This window comes from Sarcophilus harrisii, chromosome 4 (assembly GCF_902635505.1).
Source record: "Sarcophilus harrisii chromosome 4, mSarHar1.11, whole genome shotgun sequence".
NCBI lineage: Eukaryota > Metazoa > Chordata > Mammalia > Dasyuromorphia > Dasyuridae > Sarcophilus > Sarcophilus harrisii.
Window position 1 is genome coordinate 244,166,551 of NC_045429.1, and position 25,213 is coordinate 244,191,763.

Consider the following 25,213-nt stretch of genomic DNA (forward strand, 5'->3'; position numbering starts at 1 on the left):
TTCATTATTAAAAAAGACAGACATTGTGGATGCTAATGAAAATGTCAAGTATTTGCATATACTTTTGGTATAAAAGGTGATTTTCATGTGGATATAGAAACCCATATATGAGAAGGGATAGAGATTGGACTTATGATTTCACTATACAGAGAATTCTGTAATGAAGAGTTCATACAAGTCATATCGCTTCTGAAACTATAGTATTAGAGAATTAACTTTTGATCATTGAGCTATTAAAAGATAAAGGTAGGACTTAAATCTTTCTGACTGGAAGAGCAGCTCTCTAACCACTCTACTATGTTGCCTCATAGATTGGAAAACTACTATATTTTGATGAAGAATCCTTGTTTTACAGTTTTGATTTTTTGTTGAGCCCAACATTGAGCAGTTCTTAATTTTAGATACTATATTTTATTAAATTTAGCATGTGTAGATTGTTAAAAGAATAAACAAAAGGATCAGGGAAAGGATAGTCAATAAGAATATGCATCAAATATACCACAATATGATTTAATTGATTATTTTCCTCTGCCTCCATGTTACTCATGATGACTCACCATTCAACCATCCCAACATCAGAAAAAGCTTGATGTCCACCTCTTCTCCCTGCCAAGGAAGTGACACCAATAGCACTTGTCTTTAGTTCTTATGGACAATCAATTTTTGAGAATGGGTTTAATACCTTTTAACTAACTAATATTACAAGCGTATATGTGGTTAGAGGGTGATTATTTTATTACTTATACTACAGAGGTGATTTAGTTCTTGCCTTAAGATGAGGAATTTGAAACCCAGGAAAATTAAGTGATGTGCCCAAGGTAAGACACAAAGTAAAAGTCAATGGCATCATATGAATCTACACTCTCTGAATAAAAATTAAGTGGTTTCTCTTTATATATATATTTTCAAACTCACAGTGCATATGTGCATGTTTGTGGCATAAACGTATGTGTTCTTTTTTTCCCCCAAGAAAAACTTTTCTGATAAAGAGTATTATAAATATTTTACTTTTTGTCATTTCATCCCAGGTATTATGATTATAAATGTATATGTGTGTGTTTATATTTATATATTAATGTTTTATTCATTTATGGTATATATGACTTTCTAAAATGGGTCTAGGAAAACTGAAGAATCACTATGTAGTTTTTATTGTTATATAAATATGCCAAATGATCAAGAATTTGGTCGGGTGGGAAAGAAAAGGAAAAAAAAATTACATTTGAAAGCATGTTTTGCATTTTTATTGTTTGAATATTTCAGCTTGTATAGTATTCAGTCAATTAGTTTCCCAATCCACTCATGACAATGTGTTCCCTTACTTAACACAGATTCATTTGATTTTCTTTCTTAAATGGAATGAACTGCACATATCATTGTAACATGAAATCCCAGTAGAAAAACATCTCAATCAGACAACAAAATGAAAATGAAAGTTTTATTTTTCCCATGAAGGAGAAGAATCCTTGCTTCTCTCCAACACTCTAATTGAGTGAATTGGCAGTTTTTTGCTTTAAAGTCAATCTGTTATCTATTGTTTGTGTCAGTTTTTTTTTTTTTTTTCCTTGCTCATACCCCAACTTTTTCCATTTTGCACATACTATGGGAATTACCTAAATGTGAAAGTTTAGAAACAAATGCAAATCACAATGGAGTATTCAATCCTTGTGGAAGAAAGGGATTTGTTAATAACATGAGTTGTAGGGAAAGAAATTACTTCAGTGGAAAACCTAGAATAATGAATTTTAAGTTAGGAAAAAAAAAAACAGATGAAATTTTGACACTTTTGCCTGCATTCTCATTCAGTTTCCTCACTTGTAAGATGAAGGGATCAGATTAAATTCCTTAGATCCCAAAACTGTTTATCTAGAAAATTACAGCATTTGGTGAATAAAACAAAAGACTTATTTAGGAAGGTCCACTATCATTCAGGCAAATGACTTTTTAGCTAATTATTGTCTTTCTGAATTTTCAAGATACTGCTCTGTAAGTTCACTTTGATTGTAATGCCCTTCTATTCATGTCATTTGACTACTTAATCATTCAGTAGTGTTGATCATTCAATGAATTCAATCTGAAAAGGTCCTTAAAACAAACAAACAAAAAAAAAAATTTAAAAAGCAGCTATGGGAAAAAATTTCGAACGATGAAAAAATATTTTCTATTTTACATTTTTGAAATTCCTTCTATTCTAATAGCTCTAGAAATTGTTACTTTTTTAGACATACATCAAGGAACTTTTTTTTGTGACCTAAACCACTTGTTAAGAGAAAATATTTGCCTTTTTGTTGGCTATTACTTTTACTTAAATCTTATGCAGAGTTCAAGGGAATTTTTTTTTCTTTTGCATATCATTAAAAAGGGTGGCTATCATTCAGGAAACTGATTAAACTGCTAAAAGGAGATAAAGGACCCTAACTTTAATGTATGTTCCTCCACAGAATCTCACTGGGCTCATCAACTCTGACAGCTTTACTAGGCTCCATTAACCATTAGTTAAATTAGCCATAACTTTTTAACGTTATTGGCTAATTGCTTTGTGAGTCTGAGGTAACTCTAGAGTGTACTAAAACTTCATATCAATACAATAAGCTTTCACTTCACAGTATGATATCACACTATTTAAATTTTGATTGATGGAAGAGCTTCTGAAACTCCAGCTCAAAAGAATTCCATTGCTGCCTTAAATTCAAGAGACTAGTGAAAGGAGAGAAGACATCATTGTTAGATTTGCATAGACTAGATATGATTTCTCTATATCTAAAACTATGAGTGAAATTTTGAAAATTTTATAAACACATATACGTGTAATTATATATTTATACATATATATGTATGTGTATATATGGCAGCAATGCTAAATTGGATGAGTGAAGTTTACATAATGACATAACTATTTTTGTGATTTTTTTTCAGTCACTCCCTTCTCCATGTAAAATTTCTAAATCTTCCTGTTAGTGGCTTCAGTACCAAATTACCTTGTTTTATATTGTATATATGTGAAACAGTATAGCATTGTAGATTCAAAATCCAACTTTAAAGAGAGGCATAAAAACCTTACTTCAGATTTTGCCTTTGACACTTATTAACTTATGTAATTCTGGTACCTAAATGATTTAGGCCATTTTCTAAGACTATAGATTGCTGAAAAAGTGATGACCTACATTTGTAGAGGATGTAGAGGACCTGTAGAATGGATCTCTTCATGTGAGAGGATGATGATGATACAACAAGACTAAGAGGCAGTTGCTGTTCTCTGACCTCTGGACTGAGAGGCATTTGTATTGTCTGACATTCTCTCTCTTTTCTTCCCTCTGCCTTCAATTTATTTCATTCTCAGTCCACAAACAACACCTGTATCAATAAAAGATACTTTGCACCTCCTTAAGATGTTATGATTCACAGATATGGAGGCTTTGGGAGAATTGACATGCCCCTTCACCTAGGCATGGTCCTTAACAACACTAATTGTAGCTCCAACATATTTGAATTGTTTTACAAAGGTTGCCTTTTGAAAAGGTACAAAAATTTCTTTGTCAATTTTAAAGGAGTGAAGATCATTGGATGAAGTGAAATGAAAAAGAGAAAATACATTGAGATTGATCAAAAAAAACTTGCTTGGTAGATTAGGTTTAAAATAGGACACTAATTCAGAACCTAGAGGAAGATTTTAGGGAAAATGGAGGATTTCAACTTTATTGGTGGCATGATAGCAGTGTCCCTGGAATAGCAGTGACTAACATCAACATCTTTTGCATCAGAAAATAAGTACAAACTATATACACCGAGGAACAGAGGGTTGCTACTCCATATGGATCTCTACAGAAAAAAAGGTATCTTCTTTCTAAAGGAAAGAATGAGTACTGCCTGGGGGGGAAGACTTCTTTGCTTCATATTTTATCATATTGGGTTCACTTTCTCCTGAACTCTGTATATACTGGTAGAAAAGCATATCAGAGACTTATGAAATGTTTCAGAACAGCTGTTTTTACTGTGGCATCTTAATAAATCCCCCTTTCTAAAGGCTCATAAAATGCAACTGTTTAATTCATTCCATTAATATTACAAGAAAAAAATATAAGTTTAGTAGCATAGAGTTAGAACATCATCTGTTAGGCTACCTCTAAAACACTCAAGGAAAATGTAGTATCTGCTTTCAGAGAACTGAAATTTCCTTTGAAAGTTGATGATAGAGTACCTCCAGAGTATGAGCTGCATATATCTCTAGCTAAAATTATATTTATGTTAATAAATATACACACATCTACTGAATAACTAGATAATTCTATAATCATCTTTCCCAGACTCAAAGGTTAACTACATGCAATTCTATTTATGACTAGCTGCTGAATCTCCTCTGCAAGCTTGCTGATGCAGCACAGTTATAATTCCACCTTCATCATCCTACAGGCTTCTATTCTTCATGCTGTGTGGCCAAGTTATAATATCAAATCTTACTTATTAATATTCATTTTGAGCTACTAGTATATATTCTTTGGCTCCTTTGTCCTGTTGGCAATGTGGCAAATGGCACAGCAGTCTTTCATCGTCTGAATCTCACCCGTGGGTCTATCTGTTGTCTCTCTTTCTGTCTGGCTGTCTCTGTCTCTGTCTCTGTCTCTGTCTCTCTCTCTCTCTCTCTCTCTCTCTCTCTATATATATATATATATATATATATAAACATATGTATATTATGTATATACAAATATGTGATATAACTATTAATATCTATATTCATATGCCCTGAAGTCCTAGAACCAGAGGATAGAATAACCATTGAAAGAATTCATCAATCACCTCCTGAAAGAGACCCCAAAATGAAAACTCCAAGGAACACTGTAGGTAAATTTCAGAATGATCAAATAAAAGAGAAAATATTGTAAGAAGCCAGAAAGAAAGGCTAATAGAAGGGATAACAGAAGTAGAAGGGGAAGGTATAAAAAAGGGGAGGGCTGTTTCAGGGAGAAAGTAGTCAGAAGCAAAATAATGAGGAGGAAGTAAAAGGAGAAAGGAAAAAAAAAAGTATAGCCTGGGGAAAACATGATGTTGGGAAAAACAGAGTTAATAATTTTAACTGTGAATGTGAGAGGGATAAACTCACCCATAAAACAGAAGCAGATAGCAAACTGGATTAAAAGGCAGAATCCTACAATCTGTTGTTTATAAGAAACACATTTTAAGCAGAGTGATATCTTCAGAGTAAAGGTAAAAGGCTAGAACATAATCTTTTATTGATTACCTGAAGAAATAAAAGCACGAGCAGCAGTCCTGATCTCAGATCAAGCAAAAGCAAAAAATATCTAATTAAAAGAGATAAGGAAGGAAACATCTTGCTAAAGTATACCAAAGACAATGAAGTAATATGAATGTTAACATATATGCACTAAGAGGTATAGCATGTGAATTCCTAGAGGAGAAGATACCAGAGCTGTAAGAAAAATTAGAGAGCAAAATTATACTAATGGGGCATCTCAACTTTGTTCTCTAAGAACTACACAAATAAAAAAAAAATTAAAAAAAAAATGAGAAAGAAGTAAAGAAGGGAAATAGAATCCTAGAAAAGTTAGGAATGTTAGACCTTTGGAGAAAATTGAATGGAGAATTCATTTTTGTGGCAGTATGTGAAACATATACAAAAAGTGACCATGTATTAGGGCATACAAACCTTAAAATCAAAGGAAGAAAGGTAGAAATATTAAATGCATTTTTTTCAAATCATATTGCAATAAGAATCACACATAATACAAGGCCAGGGGAAAATGGACCAGGAATAAATTGGAAACTAAATAATCTAATCCTTCAGAATGAGAGAGTGAAACAACAAATCATAGATATAATTGATAATTTCATCCAAGGAAATGACAATGAGAAAAGGTAACAAATTGGTTTTAATGAAAAAAACCCCACAAAATAGATAAACCTTAGTTAATTTGACTAGCAAAGAAAGAAAGAAAATCAAATTGTTGGTATGAAAAACAAAAAGGGAAAATTTGTCACCAATAAAGAAAAAAAAAATAGAGCAATAACTGGGATTTTGCCCAACCATATGTGAATAAATCTGATAATCCAAATAGAGGAATATCTACAAAAATATAGATTGCCCAGATTAACAGAAGAGGAAATAAATTACTTAAATAGACCCATTTTAAAAAAAGGAATAGAACAAGCTATTAATCAACTCCCTAAGAAAAAAAGTCCAGGGCCAGATGGATTTACAAGTGAATTTTACCAAACATTTAAAGAACAATTAATGCCTGTGGGCAGAGCCAAGATGGTGGAGAAGGCACACATGACATTCTAAGGTCCTCTGGTACCCTCATTACTAATTACTAAATTCAGTCTCAAAAATGGCGCTTGACTTTTAACATTCATGAAGATTGGAAGTACAACAATTTACCAGCTGAAGATAATCTGGAAGATTGCCAGAAAAAGGTTTGTCCTGAGTGGTAGGAGCAGGCCAGAGCAAGTAGGGAGATAGGAGAGGCTAGCATACCGAGCAGACTGGGGCAGGGGTGGTCACAGTGGCTGGAAAATTAACAGGGAGGACTCTACTACAGGTTGGCTGCTCTGCTTTGGTTGCAAAGCAGTAGACCAGCAGATAAATTAAAGCCAAAGGTAGAGGATAGTCTAAAAAATGCCAAAACCTAACAGGATCTGACCAAACCCACCCCAAACCAGAAGTAAGTGACTCAGCATAGACCACAGCACATTCAAATTTTGAAAATAAAAGAAGTTGTGCAAATGTAATCTGCAGCATGGGGCTTTTGCTGGGGCAGTCACAAATCTTCAAAGGGCACAGCCTGGGGCAAGCTCTAATCTGAACAGTGGGAGGCTTGGCCTGGGGCAATAAAACTTCCACCACTCCACTGCATTCTCTAGGACAGAGACAATTCCAGTGCTGTGGGGGGCTATTCACAGAGCAACTGCTAATACCCACAAGGGGCTTCTGCCTAGGGTAGTGACACTTTTGCTGCTCAACTTCTAGCCCCAGGGCAGTCACTAATCCCCACAGCAAGGCTCTTCTCAGGGTACTTTCGAGGCTAGATCCTGCTATGCAGGCCTGAGTCACTTCCACTGTGCAGCTTTTCCCACAGCACTTCTGCAGCTTGGCCACTCTTTGAAGCCCATTGGCAGGATAGCTACTGTCTATATACCTATTCCTGCTCTGCAGAGGAAGCTGGTAAGCTCTTAACCCTGAAGGCAGACCCTAAGGGCTTTAAAAAAAATAGTAAAAAAGCCAAAAGGACAAGGATAGATTCTATACAGAGAGAGAGCAGGTTTTCAACCCTGAGGAGACTAATAGGAGACAGTCTTCAGACAAAATTCCAAAGAGGAATGTAATGTGGTCCCCATCACACAAGGCTCTCCTAGAAGAAACTGTGTATACTTTTGATCCAGCAGTGTTACTACTGGGCTTATATCCCAAAGAGATATTAAAGAAGGGTAAGGGACCTGTATGTGCAAGAATGTTTGTGGCAGCCCTCTTTGTAGTGGCCAGAAACTGGAAACTGAGTGGATGCCCATCAATTAGAAAATTGCTGAATACATTGTGGTATATGAATGTTATGTAATTTTATTGTTCTATAAGAAATGACCAACAGGATGATTTCAGAAAGGTCTAGAGAGATTTACATGAACTGATGTTGAGTGAAATGAGCAGGACCAAGAGATCATTATATACTTCAACAACAATACTATATGATGACCAGTTCTGATGGATGTGGCCCTCTTCAACAATGAGATGAACCAAATCAGATCCAATAGAGCAATAATGAACTGAACCAGCTACACCCAGTGAAAGAACTCTGAGAAATGAATATGAACCACTACATAGAATTCTCAATCCCTCTATTTTTGTCCATCTGCATTTTTGATTTCCTTCACAGGTTAATTGTACACTATTTCAAAGTCCCATTCTTTTTGTACAGCAAAATAACTGTATGGACATGTATACATATATTGTATTTAACATATGTTTTAACATATTTAACATGTATTGGTCAACCTGTCATCTGGGGAAGGGGGTGGGGGGAAGGAGGGGAAAAGTTGGAACAAAAGGTTTTGCAGTTTTCAATGCTGAATATATCTTGTAAATAAAAAGGTATAATTAAAAGAAAGAAAATTATTCATGCATATATTGTGAAAATAAAAAAATTTAATTAAAAAAATAAAAAAAACCTAAATATACATTAGGAATTTGGGGAAAAAAAACAAATAAGTTGTGATTTTTTTTTAATTAAATGAATATAGAAACAAAGACAGGATGGTAAGCAGGAGAAAGGGACATAAGCAGACAAATAAGCAGAGATAGACAGAGGCAAAGAAAGAGAGAGAGAGAAGCAGGGGGAAAGGGAGCAGGAGACAGAAATAAACAAAGAAACAAAGAAAAATGGATTGAAGGAAGAGGAGAGAGAAATTGAGAAAGAAGTAACAAGTGTGATCCTTGTTAAATGGACATATGGTAATATCCTTAACAATAATAGGATAATTAAATAAAGGAGAAGGGAGAAATTTCCTGTTTAAGATATATAGATTATGAAGTTTTTAAGTGAAATTTCCTTTGGAATGATTGTAGTCAGCAAAATGAGCAGTGTTCTAGGACAGAGAATAGAGCTGGAAAAGTGGTTCTTTGTGGATCCTAATTCTATTATTCAATGCTTTAGTGGATATTCTTAGATTCATGTCACTAAATAGCTTATAAACATATCTATACACACTTCTCCCTATAGTTCATCATCTAAATATGTAAATAAATCAGTTACATAAAGTCAAATACTTTTTCCTGAGATATACCACTAGAGCTTTGTTTCTAAAGTGACTGTAAATGATTAACATTTATTTTTTGCTTTATATTACATAAACAGTTCACAATTTAGCTAGCCACAGTGTTTTCTACATTAATTCTTTTTAACTTCTTTACAAGAATAATGTCTTTTTTTTTTTTTGCAGTGATTAAGGTAAAGAATATATCTACAGCATTCCACTTTTTTAACACTAGTAGCCTTGTGAAAAAAAAATATTTATATGTTTGATCTATATCATGACCTATTTTTAATGAAGTCATGATTAATTTTTGTGATTATTGGTTCCCTTACTAGATTTTCACTCTTTATTAATGCATGTTGGTATTTTTTTCAATAATTGAAGCTCCTTAGTCTATAATTCCCAGGCTCTAAATATCCCTTTTTTTCTTCTTAAAATATAAACAATATTTGATTTCTTATATTTTCATTACTTCTATTCTCTAACATTTTTAAAAACATAACTGACTGTGTATCATTATCACTTTTTTTCTTACAATATCTGAATAAGTACATCTTAGATTCCAATTAGTGGGGATATTGAATTCCTTGCAATTCAACTTAGTACTATTTTAAGTTGTAATTATGTCATATGGTAATTGTCTCCAACTCAAAGAAAATATACAGTTCTGATTCAAATGATCCTATACTTTGAAGTGTTTTCATTATTTGTACAAATCAAAATACTTTTCAATTTCTTACTACTTTTTTGATTTTTAACTCATTTTCACCTATTTTCTATCCTTTTATGGTGAACTATATTATTGTTGAAAAATTTTCATAAAGGAAACAAAATGAGTTAAGTTGTTCTGTATTTTCTCCATCATTCTATCTACTCCTGTGGAGTAATTCTATGTCTTCATTTGTTTCCTAGTGCAGTGCATTTTAGGAAAACTTAATTTTGTTTTTCTTAAAATTTCTTTCTAATCTCAACTTATTCTGAGGTTAGATAATTATAATACTATTCACATTAGATTGTCATTTTTATTTCTCTTCTTTTTCCTCCTCTTGCTTTTATCTTTCTACAAAGATTAAATTTAAATTCAGAAGGAAACCCATATAAGCAGGACAGTTTTGAAAATGATGCATAGAATTTGTCACATACTTAGAAAAAGGAATTTAAATGAAATAGAGATTCATGATTCCATATAAAATTTTATTTTTTCTTGAGCTATTTGCTTGTAAATGTCCTTTTTATGGTGTAGTATTTAAATAAAAGGGGCAACTAAATAGCACAGTGGATAAAGTTCTAGGGGGGAAAAAAGGAAGATTCAGCTTCCTGAGTTCAAATCTATGGCCTGAGACACTTACTAACTTTGTGACACAGGCAAGTCATTTAATTCTGTTTGTCTGTTTCCTCGTCTATAAAATGAGCTGGAGAAGGAAATGGGAAACCATTCTTACACCTTTTTTCAAGAAAACTCCAAATAGGGTCATAAAGATTTAGACACAACTGAAAAATGACTGAACAAAGCAAATTTAATTATTGAATAAAATATTTGTTTAAGTATAACTTGTTTGTTAAGTTCCCTTTATATTTCCAACACCTGGTATTCTTGGATAAATCCCTATTGCTCATATCGATTTCTTCAGAATTTCCTTCTTAAGAGTGTCTCATCTTTAACCTACTTCCCCTACAGATGTTAAGGCAATAAGACCCTTTGAAATCTCAGTGGAATCTTTGAAATCTGATCTCCAACTCCAAAGCCAGCTATCTGTGATGTGTGCCAACTTTGACCAGGCTTTTCTTGCTTCTAACCAAGAATTAGAAATTCTTATTACATCAGAAGTTCATTTGGATTAGTCATACCCTCAATATTAAATCACTTTAGTCACTCTTACCAGTTTTTAATTTTTAAGAAAAATAAGCTCTATGCTAATCTCACTGGTTCTCCTCATTTTTGAAGTATAAAATTATTAGTATAACAATCCAAATAAAATATTAGCAGCTCTCTTTTCTATGGAATTCTGAGTGAAGTCAGATATTTGAAGTCTTAACTTATTATTATGTTATGTTTCTGTGCCAATCTTAAAATTCTCATATTCTTCAAATACTACTTTGTGAATGGTCTGTTTTTTGTTTTCATCCATTTTAATCTAAATGTTTTTGGATTCCTACTTTTGTGACATCTTATTCCATGCATTTATCATTTGATCCTATTTGAAAATTTTGTCTTAGGTTTGGTCAATTATAGATACTTAATAAGTAGTCAATCATTTATTGATTTTATTAATTTCTCAGATTTTTTTCTGTTCAACTTCATTGCATTTGCCATACATGTTTCTGTTCATTTGTTTATAACTCAACTATTACAGTTAGTTTGAAATCCTTTCTATGTCATTTTTCCAAGTGTATTTTTAGTCATTTTTGTAAGGTACACTACATCCCTTGCAATCAAGCTTGTATTTTAAGATATGATTCATAAAATTTTACCCTTAATGTTTTAGAGAGCTAACTTTCTTCAAGCAAGCTGGTTCCTGGTTATAATTTAACCTGTTTGTCTATAAAGTCTGCATGAGATTGAATTCAGGTAAGAACCTTCTCTATAGAATTCTGGAGAAGTATACTTGAAAGAAGTATACTTGAAACAAGGTGTTAAGTCAGAGGACTTGATGAGACAATGGTTATATATTTTACATATACTTAGTATTTAGCATGGTGATGTAATAATTCTACATTTGATGTAATTGTAATAAGGTATTTAAACTAAGGATAAAGTCAGCCACAGAAATTCTATCTTTGATCATCTTTGTAGTGGCTCTCCTGCTTCCTGCACTAAGATCAGACTGGTAGACCAAGAGAATGCTGGCAGAGGAGATTGGATCAAACTATGACAGGCACAGACTGTGAAGGGGACAATAAAGACTTTGGACTTTATTCGTGACTATTCTCATGGTGATTATTCTGCTGAGACCAAGGCTGCTCCCAAGGCCCTTCAGAAAGCTAGCCTGAACATTACATTTTGCCCTAACTGGATGTAAGGATTTATACTCAACAGTTCTACTGACATGATCCTGAGTTTAGTGGAGAAGTCCCCATGACCGAGAAATAGGGTGAGTACAAAATTAGACAAGCAAGGAACTTTGGTAAGAGCTAAACTAGTGTTTCAAATGAAATAGAACAAATGTTTAGAAAAGAGCCTTTTCTACCCCAAGGGAAGTGTGTAGAAAGCATAGTTAGGTTAATAAAATGGCAAGGTTTGATTGTAACTTGGAAGCAGCTCATTGGACTCTTAGATACATTAGAATACATGTCTCCTTGGTTCTCTAAGGAAGAAAATTAGTGCCAGATAAGTGGAAACTAGTGGGAGAGCAACTAATTGAATATTGCAAAGCTAAGGGTCATGATTCAATTCCTGATGAAACATTCTATACATACACAACATAATACAATTGGCTGTAAGGAATTACATAAGTTTTAGAATAAGGAAAAAGGAGAAAGAGCAGGAAAGGGAAGGTACTGATAAAACAGCTTAAAAGCATGAAGAATTAGACAAGAAAGGAGTTAAGTACAATGCTGATGAAATTAAGGAGTATGGTACTTCACAGCAGAAGCTATTAGTGTATTCTCCATCTCTGTATCTTCCTCCCTCAATTTCCTCTTTGTGGGTGGAGGGAGAAGGAAGAGGGAGAGGACCAGTGACACCATCAGCACCACCCATATGGAGCTTTGTCCACTCCTTATGGCATGATTACAAAAGGCTTTAATTAAAGTTAAAGAGGAAGGGCAAGATACATTTGATTTAAGAATAGAAATATACCTTGTGATTGAAGAGTTTTGATCTTCAGGTCAAGACAAAAGAAAATATACTTTGTTTAGTCAAGAAATTATCAAAGATCTGAAAAAGGGTGCACTCTTTATGGGTCTACATTGTCTTATGTTAAGATGGTATTAGACAATGTGGCTTATGAAATTTTAACCCCTAGTGATGGGACATCCATAGCAAGGATAAGTTTAGAACCTGGACAAAACTTGTTGTGGCTTTCTCAGTATAATGAACTCTCTAGAATATAAGTCCAACAAAACAGGCAACCTGGAATTAATATACCAGGTACCTTTGATCAACTAGCAGGTTTATATCTTGATGCAGACACTTTAGCACAGATTAATTACTCTATAGCAGCATATGAGCAAATTGCTGCTGCTGCTATCAAAGCATGGGGCACCCTCCCAGGACAACAAGATAGAGGGGAAGCCTTCATGAAAGTAGCACAAGGTCCAAATGAACACTTTACTGATTTCGTGGGACATCTGCAGATACCTGTCATATGAACTATTGGTGAAAATGCAGTAAAAGAAATTATAAGGCAACTCGCTAAAGAAAATGCTAATAAAGTTTGTATAGGAATTATACTAGGACTACACAAGGATGCTCCTTTAGGTGAGATCATAAGACACTGTGCCACTGTGGGCACAAATACTTTTTATACCCAGGTTATGATACAGACTTCTCAAGATCTGAATGTGGGAAGACAAAGTCCCTTTCGGTAGGGACTTCCAAAGAAACTTGCCAATGCTTTCAATGTGGTAAAGTAGGGCACTAAAATCTCAATGTTGGCATAGAAAACAGGGTAGGAGAACAAGATCCAAACCCTATATCCAAAATGCAACAAAGGCTTCCATTAGGCATCAGAATATATTTTGACTCAGGGAAATGGGAAGCAGGGCCCACCTCCAGGGCCCCAGGGGAAAAACAAAACAAAACAAAACAAAAACCACTTGGGACATGATGGCAGCTAACGTTACACCCAGAGAGTCTTTAGAAGTTCAGTACTTCAACATGATCAGCCAGCCGAGAAGCAACCTGATGGGAGATTACACTTGAGGAGAATAGAGTTGTATGCAGCTGGAGAGGTGAAATTTGTCCCTGTCTGGCCTTTAAATCCTTTACCTCCAGGCACAGTAGGCTTGACCATTTCACCCCCTGAGAGTGCTTAAAAAATGGTGCTCAACCATACACTGATATGGGAAACTGGGAAATGGGTAGCTAATATCTCAGTTACTAATACAGGTAGACAATTTGTGTCTTATCATCCAGGTTAAGTAGTTGCATCAGGTTACTGATACAGACTTCTGATATTTGCCCTGATTTTCATTCTCAGTAACAGACTCCAGGAATATTCTAGACTGTAGTTGTTAGCTGTAACAGCTGACCAACTTATACTCACTATATATGTAAATGGTATACCATTGGAAAAGTTAGTAGACACAGTTGCAGATCATACAGTCATTAGAGGTGCCAATTGGCTCAGTCACTGGCCAAAGTTGATGGTAGACACCTACATGTCTGGCATAGGAGAATCAATAGCAGCTGAAGTTAGTGCTACCACTTTGAGATGGACATTTGAAGGTGAAACAGGAGCTTTTATTCCTTTTCCAGTTGAAAAAAGTCCCCATCAATTTATAGGGAAGAGACATCTTACAACACATAGGATTACAAGTGAGTACTTTGGCTTTTTAGGCAGGACTGCTGTTGAAGGCCTGCCTGCACTCTCACTTCCCATTCAATGGGAAACTGATATCTTTAGATAATTGCCAGGTGATGTGGAGAGATCCAGAAAGTGGTGAATTGAAGGGAACAGTTAGGTTAACTGCTTGGGAGAGAGGGTTTGCTTATGAGACTATTTCAAGACTTCCAAACTTGCAGGAATCATTGGATCCCCTGACACGTGAAGTAATGACAATAGATTGGTTTTGGACTAAAGATTTTGGACATATAATGAAATGACTTTGCAATCAACTGTTAACAATCTTAATAATTTGCTTCAATAAATTGCTTCAATTTCCTCATATTTACAGTAATTTGGGTATCACATGCCCTTTGTTCCTTTTGTCCAGATCACTGAATGCTAAAAGTTGAAATATCCCTAGATTTTCTTTTGCTATTGACTCTAATTATCCCAGTAAAAGAATTTTCATTAATGGCTGATTTCTACCAATTTTAAAAAAGGCCTTAGACTATTTTTCACAACATTTCAGATGAGTTATTTGCTTCCTTTCCCTTCTTTTTACCCAAAAGAGAAAGATGGGCACTTCTCTATTTGATTTGACAAAAGATGGGAGAATGATGTTATAGTCACTGTCTGTATGCATATATATATATATATATATATATATATATATATATATATACCAGTAATATGGAAATAATTTTCTATATAAATCAAGTAATTACTATATTCAGCCAAGTAATGAAACTGAATTTTTTTTTTTCTTTTTGGTTATTTTATCTAAAACTTTTTTTTCTTGGAGTAGAAATGAATCATTATGAAATAAATATTAAATAATAATAATTTCTGGTTTGTCAGAATTTCCCATGTATGTTGACATTATATCACCTTTTGTGAAGAAAAAATTTCCAAGGTGATCTACATTAATAAAATCTTTAATACTTTTATGATACAGTATCAAATAAATTTCCTTCACTTTAATCTTCTAGGTGAAATCTCTTCACAGAGATGAATAGAATGATTAGGATGATGTTCATGACTCTGATTTGAAAGGCTTTTTAAAAAGTGTGTGTGTATGAATGTGTACACACTTAAGCACTGATACATATATCCATATATCATTTATATGTATGTACATACATAAGTGCATGGTTATATACATGTGCATATACATATAGATACGTACATATATATAATGTTGCTGATAGCTCTGTCTGCTGATAACTTTTTTTACAGATATATTTTCATACGTGTAAATGGAAATCTTCATGTCTGAAAGTTAATAAGAATAATGTGGAGGTAAAAGTAAAAAACAGTATAGAAAACAACAATTCCATATACATCAATCTATTAGAAAATATTTATTAAGCAGCTGCTATTGGCCAGGCGCTATGGAATATAAAAGCAGACAAAAGACTGTTCCTGCCCTTAAGCGACTTAAAATCTAATGGGGGCAATAAAATGCAAATAAATACACAGAGTAAGCAATATATAGAATTAATAAAAAATAATTAAAAGAGAGAAGGCATTAAAATTTTGAAAAAGGTTAGAAAAGGCTTTCTGTAGATGTTGAAATTTTAATCAGGACTTAAAAGAAGCCAGGAAGATTAGTAGTCAAAGCACAGGAGTGAGATAATAATACTAGACAAGGAAGACATTCAGAGAAAATGAACAGGGTCAAGAATTGAAGTGTCTTGTTAATAACAATAGTCAGAAAGTGAGTTTTATTGGATGGAATTCCATTTCAAGGAGTAATGTGAAAAAAGACTGAAAAGATAGGAGGCTTGAATAAGAAAGGCTTTGAATGCCAAAAAGAGCACTTCCTATTTGCTCCTGGAGGTGCCTGCAGTTTATTGAGTAAGGGGTGACATGATGAGACTTAACATTCTAGGAAAATCATTTTGGAGACAAAATAGAGAATGGAGAAGAATGGGGAGAGTTTTAAATAAGGAAAACCTAACAAAAGATTATTGCTGTGATTAAAGCATATGGTGATGAATGATGGCAGCATTAGAAAAGAGAAAAGGGCATATTTGAGAGATATTACAAAGGTGAAATATATAGGAATCAGGGAAAGGAGGGAGGTTGTTTTGTGTTATTTATTTTTTTATCATGCACTTGAAAATTAAAATAAAGAAATAATTAGACTATTTGGACATATACATACACATACACAAGTATGTGTGTATGTTTGTGTATATGTATTTGTGTGTGTGTGTACATACTTAAATCTTGATGTAACCAATAGGCTAAATTACACTAAATCAATTTTGTATTAAGTAAAGAGTTGTTCTCAATAACAGACTGCCTTGCTACCTCATTCATTTCCTAGTTGTTGGATGTACAATAGCTGAAATACTGCATTTTAATTTTGGATTTTCTCCTTACTTCCAGATTTTACTTCCAAGGAATCAATGATCTCTCCTGCCATCAAATTCCAAAGATCAGTTTAGTCTTCCTAGTTTCCTGTTCTGCCAAATGGACAGATATTAATGACCTTTCCCTATACCCTCTGTAATAATCTTTCAGAAGTTCTTTAAATATTTTCTACTTTTAAAGTTCTTAATTCTTGTTTTGTATTTGTTATTTGAGAATGAAAACAAAGATTTGATTTAAAATAATATTGTAGAAATGTATGAAAAAGTCAATTTCAGAATAATAATTGTATTAAATATTCTTATGTTTATCTTTTTTTCTCTATACTGAGCAATACTGTTTTATCACAGAACCTGATTTCTTCATTTCTTTCATTCAAAATGCTTTTGTTTTGTCCTATGTATATTTAATGGGTCTAAAATGCAAAAAGATTATTTTAATTTTGTTATGAAATAATCAACATATATGATGGAATTGGCTTTGAAAACTGGATCACTTTTTCTCTATTTCCAAATAAAATAAAATAAAATTTCCCAAAAAAGGAAATATTGATGTAGATGAAAAGGGCTGGTAAGAAGGCTGAGAAGAAAATGCTATTTGAGGAAATTAAATTATAAATTTGAAGCATCAGGGTAGGATATATAAATGCCATTTAGAGGGTTCTAATGTAGAACTTTTAGCTAGGAGATTTGGTGTAGAAAAATCACTTTTCAACTTCTGTATGGAGAGAGAAACTGACCAATTCAACTTCTGAAAGCAAAAGAAGCTTGAATTTCTTAAAGGCAAAAGTAATTGTGTATGTAAAAAGCTGAGAAATGCTATTTCTATTATTTTAATCTTCATGCATCAACTCAGAATTAGTCAAAAATAGAATAGATAGTTTCAGGAGGTAAAGGATTCTCCTTACTTGGAGTGGTACTAAAGATATTGCAAAGAGTTTGTCTTCATAGAAATATAAACTTTGAAACAAATTTTAGATTCTATAATTCTCTAACCTTATGAGACTATTGACAATTCTGTAGTCTTATCAGTGATGGTAACCACCAATCTTGATTGAAAATAACCTGTGCCATCTCATAACCAAACAAAATATGTCCAGTCAAATACGGATAAAAGTATTAGGTCCTCTCCTGATTTTGTTGCCAACTTACAATGGATCATAGATTCATCTTTTCATATCATATACATTTCTCATGGTATTATCCATGTTGATTCATCTTTTCCTGGTAAACAATAAAATTATTTTAGTCTTTTTGATCTCTTTAAAGATAATATTCATTGATAAAAGTCAATAAGATCTCAGGATAGATATTGATTGAAGATGAACAACTCAGCTGTGAGCCTAGTCACTTGACCAGAGCATGAGCTCCCAATGTTGCCATCATAACATTAAGTTTCTAGAATTTGTCAATTCCTTATATGTCATTTTGCTTGGAATTAAAAATTTAGAAAGAAAGATTCTGTTTAAAAAGAAAATGCTATGTATTTCTGCCAAACTTTATATTTTTATAAATTTCAAATCATGGCATTACAATCAACATATTCTTTCTAGGGGATATGTGTGATGTTAATATTTAAATGAGTTATAATATATCTTCCTTTGTTATCTCAGACTTCATTATTAAGCTTCTGATCTGGACAAATTCAAGTAAATATGGTGCTTGAACAACAGAACAAGGCATTTTTTTTTCATTTTTTTTAAATAGCTTTTTATTTACAGTTTATATGTATGGCTAACTTTACAGCATTAACAATTGCCAAAACTCTCGTTCCAATTTTTCACCTCTTACCTCCCACCCCCTCCCCCATACTGCAGGATGACCAGTAGATGTTAAATATATTAAAAAATAAATTAGATACACAATAAGTATGCATGACCAAACCTTTATTTTGCTGTACAAAAAGAATCAGACTCTGAAATATTATACAATTAGTTTGTGAAGGAAATAAAAAATGCATTTGGGCATGAATATAGGGATTGCAAATTCAATGTAATTGTTTTTATTCATCTCCCAGAGTTCTTTCACTGGGAGTAGCTGGTTCAGTTCATTACTGCTCCACTGGAAAGGATTTGGTTGATATCCTTGCTGAGGATGTCCAGGTCCATCAGAACTGGTCATCATATAGTATTTTCTGAAGTATTAAATGATCTCTGGTCCTCTCATTTCCCAGCATCAGTTCTTAAGTCTCTCCAGGCCTTTCTGAAATCATCCTATTGGTCATTTCACGAACAAAAATTCCATTATTCATATCCAAATTTATTCAACCATTCTCCAACTGATGGGGCATCCCTCAGTTTCCAGTTCTAACCACTACAAAGGGCTGCCCAAACATTCCTGCAATACAGGTCCCTTTCCCTTCTTTATATCTCTTTGGGATATAAGCACAGTAATAACCTTATGGAGCAAAGGGGTATGAAGTTGATAACGAACATAGTTCAAATCTCTCAAAATGGTTGGATTCGTTCAACTCCCCAACAATGAATCAATGTCCCAGTTTTCCCATCACCTCAAAATCATCATTAATTTTTTGTCAGCCAATCGGCAGGTGTGTATGTTCTTAGAGTTGTCTTAATTTGCATTCTTGATTTAAAATGACTTGGAGCATCTTTTCATATGACTGAAATAGTTTCAATTTCTTCATCAGAAATTGTCTGTTCATATCCTTTTGACCATTTTTCAATTGGAATGATTGATTTTTTATAAATTAGAGCTAATTCTCTATGTATTTTAAAATGAGGCCTTTATCAGAACCTGACGTAAAAATTTTCCCAGTTTATTGCTTCCTTCTAACTTGTCATAAGTTTTGTTTGTCAAAAAACTTTCCGTTTTTATAATCAAATTTTCTATTTTGTGATCAAATGATCTCTAGTTCTGCTTTGGTCTAAAGTCCTCCTTCCCAAGGTCTAAGAGGTAAACTATCCTGTATTCCTCTAATTTATTAATAATTTCATTCTTTTATGCCTAGGTCGAACCCATTTTGACCTTATCTTGGTGTACAGTGTAAGTTGGATCAATGCCCTGTTTCTACCATAGTTTCCAATTTTCCCAGCAATTTTTTTCAAACAGTGTTCTTATCCCAAAAGTGGGATCTTTGGTTTTCAAAGACAGGTTTATATTTGGACTGTTTTGTCCCTTGAACCTAATCAATTCCATGATCAACAATTTTCTAGAAAACCAAATAGTTTTCGTAACTGCTGCTTATAAAAATTTTAGATCTGGACATAAACCTTCATTTGATTTTTTTTTCATTAATTCCTTGAAATTCTTACCTTTTGTTTTCCATATGAACTTTGTTGGTTTTTTGTAGGTCATTAAAATAGTTTTTGGGACTCTGATTAAGGGCGCTAAAAAATAGATTGTTTGGTAATATTGTCATCTTTATTATATTTGCTCCCCCCTTCCAGGCATTTTAATATTTTTCAATTGGTTAGATCAGACTTAATTTGTGTGAAAAGTGGTCTGTAATTTGCTCATAAAGTTTTGATTTTCCTTGGCAGAAGATTTAAATATTTTATATTACGTAATTACTTTAAATGGAATTTCTTTTGAACCACTGTTGGATTTTTTAGTGATATATAAGAATCTGATGACTTATGGGGTTCATTTTAAACCGCAACTTTTGCTAAAGTTGAATTTTTCTAATAACTTTTTGAGAATCTTTGGGTTCTCTAGGTTACCATCATGTCATCGGCAAAAATGATAATTTGGTTTCCTCATTGACTATTCTTATTCCTTTAATCTCTTTCCAGTTTTTCTTTTTTTTCAATAGTAAAAAAAATGATGTGGCCCTTGTTTCCTCAGATCTTATTAATGGTTAGTTTTTCTCCATTACAAAGTCTTACTGATGGTTTTTAAAAGATGTCATTATTTTAAGGAAAATCCATTTTTCCATTCAAATTGTTGGAGGGATGTGGAAAACTGGGACATTGACATTTTGGTGGAGTTGTGAACGATCCAACCATTTTGGAAGGTTTGGAATGAAAAGTTATCAAACTTGCAACCCTTTATCCGTTTACCACGGATTATATCCCAAAGAGATTATAAAGAAGGAAAGGGACCTTATGTGCAGTGTTTTATTTTGTAGTGGCTGAAACTGGAAACTGAAGGATGTCCTCAGTTGGAGAATGGCGAATAAATTTGCAGAATTCTTGGGTTCTTAGTATACCATCATGTCATCGGCAAAGTGATAATTTTTGTTTTCATTGCCCCTTTTCCTTTAATCTCTTTTCAGTTTATTGCTATAGCAGCGTTTTAAACTATTAAATAGTAACGGTGATGTGGGCAACCTTGTTTCCTCCAAGATCTTATTGGGAATGGGCAGTTTGTCTCCATTACAATGATGTTACGATGGTTTTAAATTTTTGGGTTATTTTAAGGAAAAGTCCATTTATTCCTATACCTCAAGTATTTTTAATAGGAATGGATGTTGGATATTAATTTTTTTGTTTTGTCCTTTGGGATTTGGGTTTCCTTTTATCTCTTTTAATTAGATCAATTTTTACTTTTGCTTGATTGGATAATTTGGATGGCTACCCCTGCTTTTTATTCACCTGACATAAGATTTTGCTCCAGCCTTTACCTTTACTCTATGTATCCCCTTTAAATGTGTTTCTTGTAAAAACATATTGAGGGTTCTGACTTTGATCCAGTCCTATCTCCTCCTCTTAGGGGGAGTTCATCCCCATTACATTTATGGTTAAATTACTAAATCTGTATTTCCTGCCATCCAAATAACCCCAGTTATGCTTTTTACTTATTCTTGCCTCCCCAACCCTCTTTCCCCTTTTAAACTTTTATTCCCCTCTTGATGATACTTATCCTCTTTATAATCCCTCCCTCCCCCTTTGAGTCTTTCCCCCCTTCCTTCCCTTTTATCTTTTTCTTTCCCTTTTCCTCTTCCCGTTTTAATGGCAGAGAGAATTTTTCAAAACAAGTGTCAATTATTTTTTCTTTGAAACTTGATGAGTAAGATTTCACCTTTCCTCCCCTCTTAAATTCCCTAGATATGGTTTTCCCCTCTTTGGGGATTGGTTTTCTTTTTCCCTCCTTCCCAATTTGCCATCATCCCTTTTCCAATCATTCCCTTTTTGTATTCATAAATCAAAATTATAAATTATTCTTTTTGTATATCCCCCGAAATACAATTCTCAAATTATTTTACCTTTTCTGCATCTCTTAGTTCTATTCTTGGAGATCAAATTTTTTTTATTTGTTTTTTCCGAAACAAATGGAATTCATTTGTTTAAATTCCATTTCTTCCTGGAAGAAAATGCTCAGCTTAGTGGGTTTTTTTTGGCTGATCCCAGTTCTTCCTTTCGAATACAATTACCCTTCCATTCCTTTAATGTAGAGGCAAACCAGACTTTGTTTATTGGGCACCTATTTAAATGTTTTTTTTTGGCGTTGAAAATTTTTTTCCTTGATCTGATAGTTCTGAAATTTTGCCAATATTCTTTGGGTTTTATTTAGGTTTCTTTCGAAGGTGTTTGTGAATTCTTTCAATCCTTTTACCTTCTGTTCTATTAATTTTGGGAGTTCTTTTGATGATTTCTTGTAAAATAGTATTGGCTCTTTCATCATAATTTTGGAAACCAGGATCCTCGTTATCTCCTAGATCTATTTTCCAAATCTGTCATTTTGCAGTAAATAATTCATGGTTTTCCAGTTTGTCATTTTTGGTTTCTGAATCAGATTCTATTTGTTCATTTTTTTAAAAATTATTTTCTTCATTACTTTTTTATTCTTTCTTTGTATGTCCAATTGAGTTTTAAATGTATTGTTTTGCTCTGTGGAATTTTTTTTCATTTCACTAATTTTGTTTTTTAGTGAATTATTTTCTTTTTCTAATTCACAAATCCTACTTTATAGTGAATTCTTTATTTTTTCCAATTCACAATTCTTACTTTCCTGGATTTTTTTTACTTTTTCCAATTCAAATTTTTGTTTCCCCACTTCCTGGAATTTTTCTTTTAATTTATTTCAGGAAGTTTTTGCCTTTTAAAGGTTCCTTTCCTTTCCCCATTTATCTTCAACTCTTTTGAGACTTTAATGGTCTCTTCTTAGGCATCATGTAAAAGGGGACAGGCACCCCCTTTGGGGTATTGCGGTGCCTTTGCCATTACTCCTCCAGGTTTGCTGACCTGCTCTTTTTTGCATAGAAAATCTTCTTTTCATCTTTTATTCATTTTAAAGCCTTTAGGGTTGTCTCAGGCGGGGGTTCCCTTCCTCTGCAGAACAGGAGAGAATGCCGGTTTCTGGCCCGGGATGGGGAGTCTCTGAGGAGAGTTTTCCCCCCCCCAACAGGAGGTGGACACACTGGGAGCTAGGAAGTGCCGGTTGGGCTTGGGTTACTCCCTGGCTAAAGACTAAGTGGTGAAAGTGTTTCTGCCCCAGTCCAGAGCCTCTTATGGGACTGTAGGTATTAGCAGCTGACCGCAAACCCACCTATTCTACTGGAGGTCTGCCTGCAGTCTCTGCCTCAATGTCTCTGCCCGATGCAAATCAGCCCTTCCAAAGTTCTATGGCCCCAAGCTGAGCCCCCCACTTCACAGATTAGAGGCTAACCTGGGCTGTGCAACTGCCCCAAGGAAAAGCCCGGTACTGCGGGTTGGGTTGGGACAGCGAGCTTGTGCTGAGATCTGTGCTCTCACTTTCGGTTTGAGGCTCTTCTCAGAAACTAATTTCTCTCCCAGTCTATGCTGGTCTCCTCCCTGGCCCCGGAACAAACCTTTTTTGGCAAGACTGCAGATTTTCTTTGGCGGTGAGTTGTTATACTTTTTATCTTTATGAATTGTAGCAGTCAAGACTGTTTTTGAGGCTCGATACAATATTGATAAAGAGGGTAAGAGAAGAATTTAGAAAGTCGTGTGTACCTTCTCTGCCATCTTGGCTCTGCCCACAAGGCATTTTTCAATGAGCACATAATTATTTGTTAAAATCACTATTATTGGCTAATCTAACATGTATTTAATGACTGAAATGTATGAAGCTTTATTTGATTGGGTGGTGGGATCTCCCTCCTGATCAATAGTCACTATCATAAGACTATTTTCATATAAATAATTTTTTTTTTCCGTTTAATGGAATCTAATCAAGAAAGCTTAGCTTTTCAAGGGAAGAGAAAAAAAAATTGCCAAAAAGCCAAAAAAATAAATAAATAAATAAAAGGAAACTACAACATTGGACAACTTGTAAGTGGCTTGTCAATAACCATTCATTATACTAATTACTAGGAAATATGTTTTATACTGTGTAGTGTTCTGGTTGGTTTTCTGGAGGTCTCTGTAGCAGCTTTCATTGTAGTAATCACCACAAGAATAGCCAGGTGTTAAAATCCAAATCTTTTATTATCTCCTTCACAATCTAGTTTTCTTGCCTGGGGCCTAGCTAGCTTTCTTGAGAGCCTTTCAGAATAGCCTTGGTCTCAGTGAGGGAAGCAGAAGGACAGGCAATCCACCATGAGGGTGATGAAGATGGAATGAATCTCTCTGAGTCTGAGGGCTTGTGCTTCAGTCTCCAGCCACCACAAAGGTGGATGATGGAATGAATCTATCTCTCAGTCCCTGCTGGCTTTTATATACTCTATTATAATTACATTATCATAGGTGTGAATCTTATGGAATTATATTAAAACTAGGCATAAACCAACATACACCAAAATAAAATAAATTGATTATTAAAAAAAAAATCCTGAATAAATTAGGGAGACATTTAAAATCTATGGGTAAAGGAAAAGTTTGTAACCAAACAAGAGTCACAGGAAAATCAATAAATAACTTTAATTACATGATATTAAAAATCATTATGTATTTACAAAACAAAGAGAGTCAAAATTAGAAGAAAAACAGGAAACTGAGGGAAGTTTTGTAACAACTTTTTCTCATTACATTCTTATTTCTCAAATATCTAAGAAGCTGAGGCAAGGTTATAAAAATGTGACATTCCCTAGTTTATAAGTTATTAAAGGAAATGGAGGGGCAGTTTTAAGGAGAGAAGGAATAAAGCTATCTAAAGTTATATGGAAACATCATCTAAATCATAGAGATTAAAAAATCAATTAAAATAATTTTGATATACTACTATGACATGAAATTGCTTAAAATGATAGAAAAGGAAAGTGACAAATTCTGGAGGGCATCTGGAAAAATTGAGACACATGTATTTTTGTAGAAGTTGTGAACCTGTGCAACCATTCTGGGTTACAATTTGGAATTACCCCAAAAGTAGTATACAACTCTATATACTGATTGAACCAAAACTATCACTACTAGTTCTCCATACCAAAAAACAGCGAGAGAGAGAGAGAGAGAGAGAGAGAGAGAGAGAAAGAGAGAGAGAGAAACCTTTTTTTGTACTAAAACGGTACTTTTGTGGTAGAAAATAATTATAAATTAGATATATATCTAAAATAAATATGAATGTTAATCAACTGAGAATTGATTGAACAAGTTATGATATATGATTGTGATTAAATTCTATTGTGTTTTAAGAAATGATGACAGAGGGGTACCTAAATGGTGCAGTGAATAGAACACCAGACTGGGATTCAGGAAGACCAGAGTTCAAATCTCAATTCAGACACTT

The 25,213-nt window shown here is 33.7% G+C and overlaps 1 pseudogene; it reads right to left on the reverse strand.

The window, feature by feature from the left end:
• LOC105750604 overlaps positions 1 to 25,213 on the reverse strand; it is a 64,134-nt pseudogene that overhangs the window by 35,623 nt on the left and 3,298 nt on the right.